The 14,403-nt window shown below is 39.9% G+C and overlaps 1 long non-coding RNA gene across 1 annotated transcript; it reads left to right on the top strand.

Annotated features, from left to right (window-relative positions):
* The first annotated feature begins 106 nt into the window (after positions 1-106).
* LOC142469786 (uncharacterized) lies at positions 107-9,865 on the top strand. The gene is made up of 3 exons (XR_012789084.1): positions 107-238; positions 7,665-7,846; positions 8,964-9,865. It is a non-coding gene; the product is annotated as an uncharacterized LOC142469786 (long non-coding RNA).
* The last annotated feature ends 4,538 nt before the right edge of the window (positions 9,866-14,403 follow it).

Below are 14,403 nucleotides of genomic sequence, written 5' to 3' on the forward strand. Positions count from 1 at the left end.
TATTTAAATATAGTAATTTCAGCAATAGCTAAATGAGAGCTGGGATGTCACCACTCCCCCGTCCTTTGTCTGCTATCAGATCTGATGTCTCCATTCTTGATTTTGCTTCTGTGATCAGCCCAATCTTAGTAGGGAGTTTTAGTTACACTTTACTGCCTCTTTTCTCAAGGTACAACTTCATTAGCAAGCACGAAAATCCTAGGGCAAAAATCATGACAAGGCATTATGGTGTTTAATGGTAAGTCTGCTTTTTTTCTTTAATCTCCATTTTTGTGTTAATTGAAGATTGGACTGTGAAGGAGCATTGCAGATTAACATTTCATGACAGATATTGTAATACTTGGAGCTTAATGAGAAAATGGTTAATTAGAAGGTAATTAGAAGTTGCAAGACCCTCTTGTTTTTCTCCTTTGTGTCATACTATTTGGATGATTGAAGAACAATGTAATGTTTTCTGCTTCACCTATCTGTGTATTATAAAGGGCCCTTTTCTTTTATCATAGTCTTGCTGATCAACACAGCCTAAAGAGAATTTCTCTTTCCTAAGAAAGACAGGAGATCAGAAAATATGGTGACCTACTCTTTATTAAGCTAATTTCTGATACCTACTGCAGTCAATAAATACTGCTTTAAGGTCAGCACAAGCAGCTTTCTGTCTTCCTGGAGGCTTGGTAATACCACAAAGTATGCTTGCTGGATTTTTACGTGGGTGTAAACTATACAGTATGTCAAAATACAGCTTTTCACTAAGTGAAAATTATTTAAAATAATAATGTTAAAAAAAAGCTTTAATTCTAAAATATCCGACTTCTTCCCTGCTATGTTCTTGAAGTAGCCCGCAGATGCATGAAGTAGAATTGTTATGCCAAACTTAAACATTATAAACCCCTGAGACTTCTTGCTTTACATACTGTACATCTCCAGCTGGCTATTTTAAACCATGGCACCTGCAGGGAGGATTTAGGGGCAGCTGCTCTGTGTGACTTTCTTTTGTCTCAGTCTGTGCTTGAGGGGAAAGTTGTGATGTCATGTGCTAGACTGCCTTTAAGAAACACACTAATAGGTCATGTACTGCTTAACTGGAGAATCAGGAGATGGGAGAGAAAGATAGCCACACATGTCATGAGTCATGTGTGTCACTTAGTGAAAAATACTTTTTTTTAAAGCATTTCAGTGCAGCTCTGTGACTCAAACTGGATTACTTGTGCTGTAAATACATTTAGACAGTATGTGTAAATACACCATTGGATATTACTTGTATCTGCTTTATACAAGTGGTAATGCCACTTACTGTAGCAAGCGAAAGATACTCAGGAGACAACAGACCATTTGGCATGCAGCCAAGTAATAATCAGAAAGGTGGATCCACTGCACTCCTCACTAGCCAGAAATAGCACATTGTTAACCCCAGTGTTAAAGACTTGCAGTGGAACCTTAAGGAAGCTGTGCTGCACTTTAACCCTTTCTCTGTCACCAAGGCCACAAACACATTGCAAATTAATGTATTGCAGGATTCTATAGCAGTGAAGGGCTTAAGCTAGCTGTATACTTGCAGTGCTGAAAAGCTCATGTCTGCAAGACAGGGCTAAAAGTGTACATATGTCAAGAGTCAGAACAACCACTTATAATGGGACAATCAGTTGCACCCACTCCATATCCCTCTTTCCTTTGATTTTTATGCGCTCTAACGGTCATCTTTTTTTTTGTTGGCCTGCAGACTCAACCCTTTTTAAATAGCTGCCATTTTCCTTTTACACTGTACATATGAAGCAGGTAACAAAACTATAATAATATTTTTTTCCTTATATAGTGCTAACAGTATACTCAGCTCTGTAAATTCAATTTTGCAGGTACAATGAGCCCTTACCCTGTAGAGCTTACAATCTACTTTTGGTGCTTGGGGCAAACGGGGATAAGGTGATTTACCTAGATCTATAGGAGCAGGCATTGGTATTTGAACCAGACTGCCCTGCTTTAAAAGGCAGTGTCATCGTTTTTAGTGTCAGTGTTTTTACTCACACCTATGCTATTTAAAACGTACTGTTTTTTTGTTAAGTGCAATACTATACATCACAATGTTTGAATAAAAACACAGGCTCTGAAAAAAATATATGGCATTTATATATTATATAAAAGAGAGAAAATAGCCACAATGCTCACAATCACTCAAGAAATCGTACAAAACGGTAACCAGATATCTACATATGGTTACAAAAGATTATATATTTATAAAATATTTTATCAGGAAGTAATACATTGAGAGTTGCCTCTTGTGTGCACGGAGCTATGATTACAATACATGGTTACATTAAATGAACAGATGTTATACAGTACATTCAATTTACAGACATAGATAATATAGGATTATGGGAATTGTAACAGAGCATCAATAACATCAGCAAATGGCAGGCACCATTTGGCTGCCACCTTTGGTGTGACTCCTGTGTTCTCATATTAGAGAGAGTTCTGAGGTGAAGTAATAACAGTTGAAAGCAAACAGACCCCCCTCACCCACCCCACCCACCCCACCCCACCCCACCAACAAATATGCAAGGTAAGGATGGGGGAGATGGTGGGGGGGGGGTGTAAAAGATGATCTACATGTTTTTCAAGCTGTCTGTCCTTTCTTGATGAAATTAACACAGTTTACGCTGGCATGGTGGACAGGAGCAGTGAAGGGGAAGCATGGTGGAGAGATGGTGAGCCACCTTTGGGGAATCTTTTGTGTTCTGATAACAAAGTGAAATCCTCAAGTCTTGGTGGTTGGTGCCTGGTATTCCCCCAAAAATATGTCAATCCCTATTTGTGCATAAGAACGATATTGTAATAGAAAAGCATATCAACAAAAGGTTGGCGTAAAAAAGATCTACAGATTGTAGGAGAGAGAAGTTTTGTGTAATGCAGTAAATGCAAGTGTTCACACTAGTAAAGGATTATGGGAAATCTTTAGCAGAGCATTTATAAATTAGAGAGAATTCACATTACTAGAATAAATAATACAGGCACTCTGGTATAAGATATCATAAACATACAGCTGCAGCGGCCGTTATTCGAACACTTCACGTGTTGTATACCTCGGAATACCCACATCATGGAGCGTGATTTCTTCCAACCGTACCGCCTTTAGACAGGTGAGTGCAGAAAATGGCATTTTAGTGTTCTGGTTTTTAAACACCTGAAGTTGACACAGAAGCACAGTACTGTACACATTACAATTCATTCATTTCATTGCACACAAAGAAACAGAATCCATGAAATTCAAACAAAGCAACTGCGATCAACACGTGTGCCTGGGGCGTTTGGCCGCGTTAATGCCGCGTGGAATACAGCAGAGCACACAAAACGGCTCAGTGATTTGTTCAAATAATGGCCGCTGCATCTGTATATTGCATTAAAAATAGATTTAACACACTGTGATGTTGAAAGTATATAGATTAAAAAGCACTCTATTAGTGTAATGAAGATAAAAAATGACTGTGGTGCATGGGAACCTGGAGGGACCCTATACCCTCTTCAAAGACAATATAACACAAAGGGAGGGTACCAGCACTCAAACTAAATAATGAAAGAAAGTCGAAATGTCAAAAAAAGCAATTATACTAGAGTATAGCCGCAAAATACCAGGGCATGTAGCGTCTACTGTGCTGTTACTTAGAGTAGTGTAAATAGCAAAAAGTCAGTTTACATATAGTACAAACATACAATTGATGTGCACAAAGTGGAATGGGAGAAAAACGGGAAGGGAAGGGAGGACGAAAAGACAAGGGAAAAGGGGGGGAGGGAACAAGACAAAAGCACTGTTAAGGATTAGCGTCACCTCTACGGCATCAACTCCCATTCAAGTCAATGGAAGTTAATGCTGGATCACCTGTACTAACCCGTATCAGTGCTAGCTGAACCTGCACCAATATGTGTGGACTCACAGATAGCTGTGAATCATGTATTCTGTCATTTCCAAAGAGCTGCGATGAAATATATCTGATCCATACTAACGTTACATAATAGAAATTACCGGGTTTCTAATGCAGCAAGTTTAGCAACTCACTAACAACTAACAATTTAGGCCTAGATTGTTCGAGGACTTGTCTGATGTCTATACCATGACAAAACTGTCTCCTACAGAATAATGTCTCAAAAGCAATGAATTAATTTCTATCAGAATGTTCTTCTTCAAATTTCACTTGAAACAAATGCATTCAGCCAGAAGTTTGGACCTGATACATTTAAGAATTTTTGTTTAAATCTCAGAATAACTGTATATTCTGCAAGAATAAAAATCAAAATAGAATTACTGTCTATCCTGCATAATTCCTGAGAAGAGTGTGTCAACGCATTGTGAATGACAGAAGTGCATACATATTATGTACAGGAGTATTGCTTAGAGAGATGTATTCAGCCAGATTTGAAGCAAAATAGGGATAGAGACATTTTTTTCTTTATTCGCAATATTCCAAGATATTTTGCTCCACTTGTTTTTCCCATGTGCACCAGTTTGTGATTTAGTGAGTGTCAATAGATGGAGTTACTCGGCTCACATCATTTTTACCCTTTCATTTGCACCATTGATGACTGATGTCACGTAAGCCTGCCTGGTTAACGATCTGCTCCTAATTGAAAAAATGTATATTGTTGGATTGAACCAATAGCAAAAAGTGGAACAAGACACAAAAACACACATTTTCTATGCCGTGATATATTGGGGGATATGAATCAAGTTTCACAAGCTGGAACATTGCTCAACAAACCGGTGCAATCTGCATCATTTAGTCGGTGTCACTTGGGGTTGTTCATTAAATTATTATAGTACTGATCGGGGCACTGTCGCACCAAACCCTCCTTTGGCTTCAATGGGAGTTTCCATTAATTAATGCACTGATGGGCACCATCATAGTTTAATAAATAGCCCCCAATTTATAATGGTGCTTTGCTCAAATGTTGCTTAACCAGCGCAAGTGAGCATTGTAGGTAATGTTTATAGCAGGAGTTAAGGGAGGAGATAAACAATGCAATGTTATAATGAGGAGAATTGAATGTGTACCTCATGAGTGGTGCAGTCTTCCTTTCATTTATTCGTAACCTCTCAACCTCTGTTTTTAGGAGATTAATAAACTTCATATATGTGTGCAGTTGGGTAAGTTTGGGCTCCATGAAAATTATGGAGAAGATGGTTAATATGTGTGGGGTGTGCAAAGGGTGGGGAAATAATAATAGTTAGAAAGTACCTGCCAACTAAATCCAGGGCACCCATTCAAGGATGATACACTTCTGGGTTTTGTTTTTTTGTTTTTGGCTGAGTGGACGTTTGCGATTTCCTGCTGTAATAACAATTGACTTAAAGTAATGTCTAAAGAAAGACTGGCATGGATCAATATCCCTCTGTTGACCTGGGGTTAATGGGCAGGTATGAAAAAGGGAGATTCTACCCTTCACCGATTGATATGTATTATACTTAACACACCAACTTGAGATTTGATCAAAATATAGTTATTTTAATCATTTGAGAATGAAAAAATTTTCAATTGTGGTCTTGCAAGTGAAAACTAACAATTTTGTGTGTTATATATTATGTATATAGAATGCCTATTTTGTGTATTATCCAGTCATGTCTGTTTCCAAGCCCTAAGTGGACACGAGTGCGGGTTATTTATATATAAATGTATTTATATTTTTACTGCAAATAATCCACATTAAGAAATTGCAATTATATTTTGTCAAGCCAGAACATTGTTTTTGCGTCAGTTGGATTTACTGTAATTAACAGTATTATGGCAGAGAGACCTGCAAGGTCAGTAACTGCAGTGTGTGAAATCTATTAATTGATTTCTTCATTCACCTGTATTCATGTACAGCAGCTATTCGTAATCCTCCAAGACAGAAACTATTTCCTGATGATTTGTGTGGTGTACATATTTTTTCTGAAAAAGGGGTCAAGATAGTAAAATACATTTCAGGGAGTTGATTCAGGTATTCAGAAATGTTGAGCAGAGACAAGAGGTCAGTACAGTACAGGTAATAATGCATACTTTGCAATGAAATCCAGTGAAATCCTTTGCAATGAAACTCATTGGTGCAATATTCTTTGATTTTGCAAAGGCTTTTGATACTGTTGATCATGTTATCTAGTTTAAACAACTACAGTGTTCTGGAATAGGGAAGCATGCTTTAAACTGGTTTCATTCATACCTAAGAGAGATCCCAACATGTGTCCATCTCAGGCTCTAACTCCGACCACTTGGATATCACCTGTGGTGTCCCGCAGGGCTCAGTTCTGGGGCCCCCACCTCTTCTCAGTGTTCATCAATGATCTTCCTACACCTTGTAAGGGAGCTTCAATACACATGTATGCAGATGACACAATCTTATATGTACACTGACCTAGCCTGTCCAACCTTGAACACATACTTCAATTATACTTTTTGAGACTTGAAAATTGGATTTCACAAAACCAACTGTTTTAAACACTGACAAGACTGTAACAATGGTATTTGGGACCAAGGCTACATTTTTAAAGCTTCCAATGGCTGAGCTCCAGAACAGAACCAATGCCAATACCACCCTAACTCCTGCTACTAGTTTTAAATGCTTGGGGATATGATTTGACTCCAATTTAACATTTGGGATGCACATGGATACCGTGACATCCAAAACCTACTGTATGCCAAACAAGGTGCACTTTACAGGAACAAATCCTCCCTAAGTCTGCTTGTCAGAAACAGATGCTAATGCCAATTATTGACAATGGGGACATAGTATACGACTCGGCACCCCAAACCAAGCTTAGCAAACTTGATACCCTCTACAGTTAAATATGCCATTTTGTTCTCCAATGCAACTACAACACATCACTACGAAATGCTCAAAGAACTAAATTGGTCATCACTTGAGTCTAGGCGCAGGAGACTCTCCTGTCGTGCCTTCAGATATTTTCTGGGCAAGCTACCCGTTTACCTCACCCCACCACATGACGCTCCTCACCCCTACCACATGCAGCACTTATCATCTGAGATCTGACTCCAAAAGACTGTTCATGGTCCCAAGGTTCAGCAAAGTGTCTGGCCGCTCCTCGTTTTCTTACTATGCACCCCAAAACTGGAACAATCTACTGGAGACTCTCACAGCCACCACCAGTCTAAGTTTGTTCAAAACTAAAGCTGTCTCACATTTTAATCTGGTCTGCAACTGTTACATAATGTACGCCTGTAATATATATGATCTCTAACTATGCATGCAATGTCTTGTATATAATGAATACCCTGTTCACTTATGTAACTATGTATTGTAACCATGTATTATTTGTCATCTTAACTCAGGACATACTTGAAAACGAGAGGTAACTCTCAATGTATTACTTCCTGATAAAACATTTTATAAATATGTAACACCCCTATACCCACCCGGCTGCAGAAGATAGGGTGAACATGCAATCTGTCTCTCTCTTACTCTGCAAACAGGATTTCTACCTGCTTCAGCGTAGTGTCGCCCAGCCAGTTTTACTTTTTCTCAAGGCTTACCCAGTGGATCCAGGCCAAGGCTGTAATGAGGAGTAAAATAAGTAGAAAAGGATGCCAGGAACTTTTAAAACAGGATGCTTGCTTTTATTGTCAGCAGGATCAGCATATCACAAAGCATAGACAGGACAGGGTTTCAACATGTGTTTCTTTCAGAAGTTCCCCCTCTGTCAGAAGTTCCTCCCAGGACCCACCCTGACCCTGGCTAAGGATGAAGCAGGCTCAGCCCCAGACCCCTACAAAGATCTGGACTACAGCCCTGCTCCCTGCAGCATGGGAACCTCTGTCTGCACCGGGCACCTAGCACAGTCTGCCCCAGCACACTCTTTCTCTCTAGGGTGGGTCCTCACCTCTTATACCCTGGGGGTATCAACTTTTCCCCTTCTCTGTCTTCTCTGAGGCATGCCTCATGTGCCTTCGATCTGCAACAGTGTATCCTATCTCTGAGGCAGCTCACATGCAGGACCATGTATAATGGGTTTAACCCCAACACTGCCAGAGTGAGGCCCTAGCCTGCATGCTAAAACGGGTCTGGTTTTAGCAGGGGGCTACAAATAAATAAAATAAATAATATTTTGCTGACTATACTGTCTTCAGCTCTTGGTAATGCTGTGAAAAAATTATTCTGTATCTTTGACATATATCCTCCCTGCTGATTGACAGTGTGTTCAGTGTGCTATATTAACCACAGGGAACAAAATGAGATCCACCAATTCAGTGCTGTGGGAAGAACTGTGCCTTCATTCTCACAGAGACAGCCTGCTGTTGTTACAAGATAGAACAAACTTAAGGAATAAACTGCCTTTGTGCTATGATTTGTTTTAGTAGAAGAGTTCCTGCAGTGAGAGCATTCTGATCACTTTTATGGTCCTGAATAAATTGCATAAATATGTAATCAAGCAAACATTTAATATATTCGCTGCTAGGAGAACCTGAAACAGATTGTTCTGCAAATATAAAGAGATTAAAGGATATACTGGCCATCAAAAGGGCTTCTTAAATTCATTTCTCATTTCTACAGATCTTGCACAAATTATGCTGCCTTGAATCCTTTTAATCAGTTCATGTCATCCTATCATAGGCCCTTTTCTATATGGCTGGGAAACGGTTTACACAGAGTTAACAATATATCTATTTAAAGCCATGCCAATGGAAGGTTATGAATTGTTCCCTGTGCATTAACTCTTTCACTGCCTTAACAGTCGGCAGCGCATAGGGTCAACAATGTCTCACAGAATAGGGGCATAGAGAGATTTAAATGATGTCCGGGTATCCACACTACATCTCACAACATTCTACAAATGACCAAATTGCTATAGGGAATAAAGATTTAGGACTGGGCTACAACGGTTCACCACTTAATAATGACATGAAATGATGAAAGTAAAACTTGTCATGTTTTGTACCAGATATAAATATAACTAATGACAATGACTTTTTCTATTTTCTTTTCAGTGCTTAGAGGCTAATCCATCAATCATCATTCCTCTGGGCACTTTCTAAAAGAGTGAAAGTGGCTCCATAGCAACAGGCACATCTGGTCATTCTTATTTCTGTGGTGGGAAGAGAAAATATTTTTATTCGAGTTTGAGTTGTCTAGCACATGTTATTAACCTTCAATTATCATGACTCCCCTGGTAGCACCTCTAGTGGCAGTGCCATCATAAGAAGATCATTGGGGATTGAAAACACCCAGTAAATAAGGCCAAATAATGCTGCAAGTTTTAGTTGTCAAAACTAGTAGAAAGCTAGAGCATGTAGGAAATACATCCCCCCTGTCATTTTCTGATGGCAAAGGACAATGTGGTTAATATATAAGCAGTACTGTATGTACAGTTACACCATTAAAATGGCTGCTGTTCGATTACAAGTTATATTGTAGAAATCTTGCCACTAAATACCACAGACTTTCTCTGATATGGTGTGACATGTACTGCAATTAATGACTGCAACAGTTTGCAAACATGAAATGCATACCATATGGTGAAACAATGTTATGACCTGTCCCAAGGGCCAGCGAAAAGGGGGGGGGGGCACCAGTGAGTAAAGGTGTCGGCCTACTGGAAGATGTCCTTGGAGGTACCTGTCAAGGAAGCATGCAGTAAACCAGTGGAAGGGAGGCTCGCCTGACAGGCACCTCTGTGGACACACTCCAGCAGATAGCTCTGCAGGCCCCATCCCCAGGCCTCTAACAGGCCCTCAATCTTTGAGGACAGCATTTAGTCAGTGGGTACAAAGCTCTGTTCTTCCCATCTCCCTGTTTCCCCCTCTCTCTCATTCCACCCCTCCTCTCTCTCTCTCTTCTCCCTCTTTCTCTCTCTCTCCCCCTCTCTCTCCCCATTCCTCCCCCTCGCCCTCTTCTGCCTCTCTCTTTCCTTCCCCTCTCCCTCTCTCCTTCCCCCCCCTTCCCTCCTTCCCCCTCCCCCTTCCCTCATTCCCCCTCCTTCCCACCCCACTCTCCCAAAGTCCATAACTACTCGCCCCCAGGCCATTATCTCCTACCCTTCCAGTCCCCTGCCTCATTCCACACCCCAAACAGGGACCAACAGTACACCATGGTGTGGGGGCAGATGGGGGGATTATTGGATGGGGGGGCTGCACCTTTAATTTGTCCTGGATCCCAAGATTTCTGTTGGCGGCCCAGGCTGTTCCTAAAGATAACGAGGTTGCTTCCTGCATGTTCTCCTCCTGGAAATCCCCTGCAGGTTTGCTGTTTCTCTACTGGACATGCCAACAGGGAAGAGAAATAATTTCCAAGATTTTGCAGCCTCTTTTTAACTGACTTTGAATTTAGAATACATGCTTTCCCCTTCCCCCAATTGTTTGCCCTGATACAGCTGAATATTTTATATGTTAATGTAAATTCTATTTTTGTTCCCTTTGGGTTTTAAAGTGATTGTAATTGTTGCTCTTCAAAAGCCAAACGGATGATGATTGCTGCTTCATGAATATACCAAGAGAAACCGGCTTTGATTAAACCTGCTCATTCACTTCATAATTATCTCCATTTTGTCTATCTAAGGAGGAGAGAGTTGGCAAAAACAGTTAATTGAACGCTACTTCAGTTATTTAAACATTGTTTTATGAAGGAAGCAGGATATGTTAAAGGGATACATCTACCCACCCCCTCACTGAGAAAGCAGAATTAGGCCAACAGGCCAATCGCCAGGCCATCTGGGAGCCTAAAGTTTGAGACTCAGTGTAGGTTAGAAAATGGATACCTCCTAGACAAGTAAAATAAATCACTATTCCTTCCAGTTTTGTGATCACACCGTCTCCACTGAAGTTCCTTCTTCTGCCTTAAATATGAAAGGCGGTAAGTGAACTAATTACAAAGGAGTGTTCACATAAATAGGTGGGCCAAGTCATTCTCATCTGAGATCAATGTCTAGGTTTCTACGTTTTTAAAGGTCTTCTACAATTCATTGATTTCTAATTGGGATTAAGACCCATTTCTCTTGATTCACTGCAGATTAAATTAAAGTCAAACAGAAATCCATGGGGTCAATGACAGAGCATATCAAATTAAACATTTCTCCAATAATTACTTTGATGGCAATAACTAGATCTGTTTTTTTTTTTTTTTTGCTATGTCAATTATTTTTAGTTACAGTACTGTATATTACGAAGTTTTATTGTGCAAACATTTTGTTAGATATATCGCCTTAATCATACAAGGCCCACTGCTTGGTCCCTAATACCACTACACAAATACAGAAATGTTATTTTATTAAAATGTGTATGATCAACATATGGAGAAGGGTACATAAAATTGATATTTTCCCAAAATGTTGTTAGTGTTATAGCTTGCAATGAGTTAAAATCAGAATTGCTTAGTGACAGTAATTTGAATGTGCACCACATAGCACATTAATGGCAAATGGTATGGAGTTTCCATTATATTATGACTATATTTAAAATACTAGCAGTTTCAAAAATAAAATACACACACTTATGTCAAAAGGAGTGCTACTGAGCGTGGAAAATGTATACAACAAAAGACATGGGTGACCAATGCTACATCCAATTGACAAAACATACAGTATATGTTACTAAGTATAAAGTTTAAATACTTCAATAATAATATTTTCTTGGTTATTTAGTTAAACCCGTTGTCCAAAGTGTCATACCACATCAAGGTATAACCAAATTTGCAGGTCCTAACACTAAATTATGAACCCTTCCTTTTACCTCCGTATGATGGGAAACAACCATAATAAGTTGTGTCCATTCAGCAAAATGCAAAAACCTCCCAAGTTAAAAGGTGGGGAGGGGTGAGCTATGGGAAGAGGGGTCCACCTTCCTCCAAACAACTGTTGCCAGTTAGAAATTAAATGAACACACACATTCCTAGTAAGTTCAGGCACCCACCATATATATATATATATATATATATATATATATATATATATATATATATATATATATATATATATATATATATAACAAAAAGCAGCAGCCAGCACTCCAAGCAACAAATGTAAAGTCAAGGTGCATGCTCCATAGAAATCAATATAGAAACCCTGTCTTCCCATAAGAGAAGGCACAAAAGCAGCAACACTCAGATAAAGCAAAAAGACATGTATTAGCAGTTACAAAACAGCACACTATAAAACCCAACGTTTCGGTCCTAGGCAGGACCTTCCTCAGGGGGGTGCTACAATGACACCCAGAGAACATATATACCCCATAGTTCACCATGTGAGGACAATTAGAGGCAGCTAATTGTACAATCCTGGAGCTCCACAAGTGCAATCAGTGTATGAGGTAGTACGGCTGCCATCTTGGAAATCAGGAGACAGAGCAATGTATGCTATCTCACATGGGCAGATGAGTACAGGCTCCCCCGGTGGACAAAAAAATCCTAGCGTCCAATGTTGCTAGGAAACGCATGTGTGGCGTCATAAAGTCCTGGGAAGTCAGCTCAAAGTAAAGTTGCGCATGTGCAAGGCTCTGTGACAGCACCAAAGTGTCACGCCGATCTGGTACCGCATTCAGTGTCAATTGCATCAGTGTGGCAGCTCCCTAAAGAAAATGACAGTGAAGGAACAAGTGAATCAACACATATGGGGAATAAAAACAATTTCCAGAGTTGAGGGTGACTGTTTAGATGGCAAGGGGAGGGAGGGCAAGGGGAGGGAGGGATAACAAGGGAAAGGAGGAGGTAGAGCAAAAACATGCATATAAATTAGGCAATTGTAAATGGCATACTGGTTAAATATTAATATTCAGTACTGCACCATTGGGGAACAATAATGCAAAGTCCCGGCAATGGAAACCTAATTATGAGCATCTATGCATTAATGAAGAGAAAAGGACACAGAACAAAAATTCAAAAGATGCAATCACAAAAAACATCCTAATTTGAAATCTTCATTTAGTCCTCGCGGAGCCATTGTGTTCAATTCAAAAATCATGCGAGTTTCAAGTTGTAACAGCAATTTGCCCCTGTCTCCTCCACGGGGGCCAGCATGTGCTTGCATGATGGGCATGCATCGTAGCGTTGCCAAGCTATGCTTGTGATCTTTAAAATGTCTCGCTACCGGTTGCAGTTTGAGATCCTCATTATTCGTACTGTCAAGTAATGCCTTCCTGATGGAGGAGCGCAAGCTCATACGCTCCTTCAACATACGTGTGGTTTTACCAATATAATACAGGTCACATGGACACCGGATGATGTATACAACGAATTTACTCTCACAGTTCATGTAATCCTTTATTTTAATGGCTTTTCCACTGTGTGGATGGACAAAGCTTTTCCCCAATATCATGTGTTGGCAGTTTATACAGCCATGACATTTGTGTACACCGGGAGTTTTGGAGAGCCAATTCGTAGGGCTGGCATACTTGGATACCGGATCTGCCTGTGTCAATAGGTCACCTATGTTTCGGCCCCTGCGGTGACAGAATAATGGTGGTTTGGTGAAGGTTTTCCCAATTCTTTTGTTGTTTTCCAAGATGTGCCAGTGTTTCGTGATACTTCTACGAATAGTACATGATGAAGTACTAAAAGTGGTATTAATCCCAAAACGATCTGAAGTGCTGGTTTGGATGGTTGGTTTGAGGAGTTGATCACGGGAAAACCTTCTTGCCTTGGCTAAGGCCTCTTTGACCTCTTTGTGGTTATAACCTCTTGCAAGGAACCTGTGTGTCATACACTGTAGCGCTTCCTCACACTCGTCACTCCTACTGGTGATCCTCAAGACCCTAAGAAATTGAGAATACGGCAACCCCTTCTTCAGAGCATCAGGGTGGTGACTACTGGCCAGAAGTAGGGTATTTCTGTCCGTTGCTTTATGATGAATCTTCGTCAACAGCCAGGTAGGTCCCTTGTAAACAACAGTGTCAAGAAAGACGATCTGCTCATTGCTGTAGTTGAGGGTAAATCTTATGTTTGACGGAATAGAATTCAGGTATTCCAAAAATTGCAACAAGTCTGCTTCAGAGCCATCCCATATCAGGAACAGATCGTCAATATATCTCATATATGTCCTGATATTATTAACATATGGGGAATCATACAGGATATGGGTTTGTTCATATTGGGACATAAACAGATTGGCATACGATGGGGCCATGTTAGACCCCATATATATATATATATATATATTCAAATAACGAAGGAAAAAACAAGGGGGAGGGATGGGAAAGGAAAACCTCGCATCTACTTTTTACATGAGTTATGCCACCATAAGCCAAAGAAATATCCTGTTTGTCTTACATAGGTAAGGTTTGGCGGTGCTCACGGGTTATGGATAATATAAAAAGAAAAAGAAAAAAGTAACCCGTATGGGAGCACTCAGGTATGCAAAAAATTAATTAATTTATTTATTTGACACAATGCAAAGAAGAATTAAATAAACAGTACATGATTAAAAACACTTAAAAAATAGGC

Source organism: Ascaphus truei, chromosome 1 (assembly GCF_040206685.1).
Source record: "Ascaphus truei isolate aAscTru1 chromosome 1, aAscTru1.hap1, whole genome shotgun sequence".
NCBI classification, from domain to species: domain Eukaryota; kingdom Metazoa; phylum Chordata; class Amphibia; order Anura; family Ascaphidae; genus Ascaphus; species Ascaphus truei.